We start from the raw sequence: 5,000 nt of genomic DNA, 5'->3' as shown, positions 1-5,000 counted from the left end.
ACGTTTTCACCCGCGAGCGGGAGACACATGTGGTGCACATGGTTCATTGGGCTTGTGTGGTATGGGCAAAACCACTGTAAAGTCATACTGCCATTGACTTCCATTCATTTTCCCAGGATGACTTATATACTCTATGGTAGCTGTCTGGTGGACTGGGGTCGCGACAATGTTACGCTTGTAAATCAGAAGCTGGGAAATGCATTGGGAAGCTGGGAAAACCGTTTTTCGAGCTCATTTTCGGTTCCGCCGAACGGATTTTGATCAAAATAGGCTCATTCGAAAGGTATTAACCGGGGGCACACGGAAAACCGGGACTTATAACGCGCACGTGCGCGTGCGCGAAACCGGAAGCGAAAGAAAACTTCAAACGGAGCTACAACCGTGAACGGAGCTGAAACCGGCGAAAAATTTCAACGCACGCCGTCGCGCCCTACTCCAACTTAAATAACAAAACTGTCCCTATCGGAATCGGTTGGATAAAACGGAAACGGGAAGCGAAAGAAAACGTTAAACGTCTACACCGAAATGGCCATAGTCAGTTCCAATGAAAAAACAACTCTCACGTGTGTGCCCCACTCTAAAGCAGTGTATAAAACTATCCCCAGCGAAATCAGAGCTACACAACGAAAACGGAAAGCCAAACAAAACTTTAAACAGAGCTACCGAATTGGATATCATCAATCCTGGGAAAATAACCACACACACCGCTGCCCCCCGTCCCAACTTGAATTTAGAAACCGTCCCCAGCGAAATCCCACGTTCGGGCGAATAACTGTGAATTTTAAGCCCCCGTTTCTCTCAAGCTGGAAACGTGCATTCAAAGCTGGGAAAAGGTGCTCATTGACAGGCATCTCCACTTCGGGACCTCGTAGCACCTTCACCCGGGTGGCGTTGGAAAGGTCTGGGCGAGGGGGACACGGGGAGGTCAGGCTCGCCACGCGCACGCGCTTCCCGCGAAACGGGAGCCCAGACAAAACTTTAAACGGACCACCGAGCTGGGACGGCTTTTTCCGGGGAGATAACCGCGCACACCGCTGCCCCCCGTCCCAACTTGAATTTAGAAACCGTCCCCAGCGAAATCCCACGTTCGGGCGAATAACTGTGAATTTTAAGCCCCCGTTTCTCTCAAGCTGGAAACGTGCATTCAAAGCTGGGAAAAGGTGCTCATTGACAGGCATCTCCACTTCGGGACCACGTAGCACCTTCACCCGGGTGGCGTTGGAAAGGTCTGGGCGAGGGGGACACGGGGAGGTCAGGCTCGCCACGCGCACGCGCTTCCCCGCGAAACGGGAGCCCAAACAAAACTTTAAACGGACCCCACCGAGCTGGGACGGCTTTTTCCGGGAAGATAACCGCGCACCACCGCTGCCCCCCGTCCCAACTTGAATTTAGAAAACCGTCCCCAGCGAAATCCCACGTTCGGGCGCAAAACTGCACGTTTGGAGCCACATTTTGTCTGAAGCTGGAAACCTGCATTCAAAGCTGGGAAAAGGTGCTCATTGACAGGCATCTCCACTTCGGGACCTCGTAGCACCCTTCACCCGGGTGGCGTTGGAAAGGTCTGGGCGAGGGGGACACGGGGAGGTCAGCTCGCCACGCGCCACGCGCTTCCCCGCGAAACGGGAGCCCAAAACAAAACTTTAAACGGACCCACCGAGCTGGGGACGGCTTTTTCCGGGAAGATAACCGCGCACACCGCTGCCCCCCGTCCCAACTTGAATTTAGAAACCGTCCCCAGCGAAATCCCACGTTCGGGCGCAAAACTGCACGTTTGGAGCCACATTTTGTCTGAAGCTGGAAACGTGCATTCAAAGCTGGGAAAAGGTGCTCATTGACAGGCATCTCCACTTCGGGACCTCGTAGCACCTTCACCCGGGTGGCGTTGGAAAGGTCTGGGCGAGGGGGACACGGGGAGGTCAGGCTCGCCACGCGCACGCGCTTCCCGCGAAACGGGAGCCCAGACAAAACTTTAAACGGACCCACCGAGCTGGGGACGGCTTTTTCCGGGGAGATAACCGCGCACACACGCTGCCCCCCGTCCCAACTTGAATTTAGAAACCGTCCCCAGCGAAATCCCACGTTCGGGCGCAAAACTGCACGTTTGGAGCCACATTTTGTCTGAAGCTGGAAACCTGCATTCAAAGCTGGGAAAAGGTGCTCATTGACAGGCATCTCCACTTCGGGACCTCGTAGCACCTTCACCCGGGTGGCGTTGGAAAGGTCTGGGCGAGGGGGACACGGGGAGGTCAGGCTCGCCACGCGCACGCGCTTCCCCGCGAAACGGGAGCCCAAACAAAACTTTAAACAGAGCTACCGAATTGGGGATCATCAATCCTGGGAAAATAACCACACACACCGCTGCCCCCCCGTGCCAACTTGAATTTAGAAACCGTCCCCAGCGAAATCCCACGTTCGGGCGCAAAACTGCACGTTTGGAGCCACATTTTGTCTGAAGCTGGAAACCTGCATTCAAAGCTGGGAAAAGGTGCTCATTGACAGGCATCTCCACTTCGGGACCTCGTAGCACCTTCACCCGGTGGCGTTGGAAAGGTCTGGGCGAGGGGGACACGGGGAGGTCAGGCTCGCCACGCGCACGCGCTTCCCCGCGAAACGGGAGCCCAAACAAAACTTTAAAACGGACCCACCGAGCTGGGGACGGCTTTTTCGGGAAGATAACCGCGCACACCGCTGCCCCCCGTCCCAACTTGAATTTAGAAACCGTCCCCAGCGAAATCCCACGTTCGGGCGCAAAACTGCACGTTTGGAGCCACATTTTGTCTGAAGCTGGAAACCTGCATTCAAAGCTGGGAAAAGGTGCTCATTGACAGGCATCTCCACTTCGGGACCTCGTAGCACCTTCACCCGGGTGGCGTTGGAAAGGTCTGGGCGAGGGGGACACGGGGAGGTCAGGCTCGCCACGCGCACGCGCTTCCCCGCGAAACGGGAGCCCAGACAAAACTTTAAACGGACCCACCGAGCTGGGGACGGCTTTTTCCGGGGAGATAACCGCGCACACCCGCTGCCCCCCGTCCCAACTTGAATTTAGAAACCGTCCCCAGCGAAATCCCACGTTCGGGCGAATAAACTGTGAATTTTAAGCCCCCGTTTCTCTCAAGCTGGAAACGTGCATTCAAAGCTGGGAAAAGGTGCTCATTGACAGGCATCTCCACTTCGGGACCACGTAGCACCTTCACCCGGGTGGCGTTGGAAAGGTCTGGGCGAGGGGGACACGGGGAGGTCAGGCTCGCCACGCGCACGCGCTTCCCCGCGAAACGGGAGCCCAAACAAAACTTTAACGGACCCACCGAGCTGGGGACGGCTTTTTCCGGGAAGATAACCGCGCACACCGCTGCCCCCCGTCCCAACTTGAATTTAGAAACCGTCCCAGCGAAATCCCACGTTCTGGCGCAAAACTGCACGTTTGGAGCCACATTTTGTCTGAAGCTGAAACGTGCATTCAAAGCTGGAAAAGGTGCTCATTGACAGGCATCTCCACTTCGGGACCTCGTAGCACCTTCACCCGGGTGGCGTTGGAAAGGTCTGGGCGAGGGGGACACGGGGAGGTCAGGCTCACGCCACGCGCACGCGCTTCCCCGCGAAACGGGAGCCCAGACAAAACTTTAAACGGACCCACCGAGCTGGGGACGGCTTTTTTCCGGGGAGATAACCGCGCACAACCGCTGCCCCCCGTCCCAACTTGAATTTAGAAACCGTCCCCAGCGAAATCCCACGTTCGGAGCGCAAAACTGCACGTTTGGAGCCACATTTTGTCTGAAGCTGGAAACCTGCATTCAAAGCTGGGAAAAGGTGCTCATTGACAGGCATCTCCACTTCGGGACCTCGTAGCACCTTCACCCGGGTGGCGTTGGAAAGGTCTGGGCGAGGGGAACACGGGGAGGTCAGGCTCGCCACGCGCACTAGCGCTTCCCCGCGAAACGGGAGCCCAGACAAAACTTTAAACGGACCCACCGAATTGGGGATCATCAATCCTGGGAAAATAACCACACACACCGCTGCCCCCCGTCCCAACTTGAATTTAGAAACCGTCCCCAGCGAAATCCCACGTTCGGTGCGCAAAACTGCACGTTTGGAGCCACATTTTGTCTGAAGCTGGAAACCTGCATTCAAAGCTGGGAAAAGGTGCTCATTGACAGGCATCTCCACTTCGGGACCTCGTAGCACCTTCACCCGGGTGGCGTTGGAAAGGTCTGGGCGAGGGGAACACGGGGAGGTCAGGCTCGCCACGCGCACGCGCTTCCCCGCGAAACGGGAGCCCAAACAAAACTTTAAACGGACCCACCGAGCTGGGGACGGCTTTTTCCGGGAAGATAACCACGCACACCGCTGCCCCCCCGTCCCAACTTGAATTTAGAAACCGTCCCCAGCGAAATCCCACGTTCGGGCGCAAAACTGCACGTTTGGAGCCACATTTTGTCTGAAGCTGGAAACGTGCATTCAAAGCTGGGAAAAGGTGCTCATTGACAGGCATCTCCACTTCGGGACCTCGTAGCACCTTCACCCGGGTGGCGTTGGAAAGGTCTGGGCGAGGGGGACACGGGGAGGTCAGGCTCGCCACGCGCACGCGCTTCCCCGCGAAACGGGAGCCCAAACAAAACTTTAAACAGAGCTACCGAATTGGGGATCATCAATCCTGGGAAAATAACCACACACACCGCTGCCCCCCGTGCCAACTTGAATTTAGAAACCGTCCCCAGCGAAATCCCACGTTCGGGCGCAAAACTGCACGTTTGGAGCCACATTTTGTCTGAAGCTGGAAACGTGCATTCAAAGCTGGGAAAAGGTGCTCATTGACAGGCATCTCCACTTCGGGACCTCGTAGCACCTTCACCCGGGTGGCGTTGGAAAGGTCTGGGCGAGGGGGACACGGGGAGGTCAGGCTCGCCACGCGCACGCGCTTCCCCGCGAAACGGGAGCCCAGACAAAACTTTAAACGGACCCACCGAGCTGGGGACGGCTTTTTCCGGGGAGATAACCGCGCA

This window comes from Osmerus eperlanus, unplaced genomic scaffold, assembly GCF_963692335.1.
Source record: "Osmerus eperlanus unplaced genomic scaffold, fOsmEpe2.1 SCAFFOLD_160, whole genome shotgun sequence".
Taxonomy (NCBI): Eukaryota; Metazoa; Chordata; class Actinopteri; order Osmeriformes; family Osmeridae; genus Osmerus; species Osmerus eperlanus.
The sequence above is the reverse complement of the archived record's forward strand: the minus strand, read 5'-3'. Positions refer to the sequence as shown.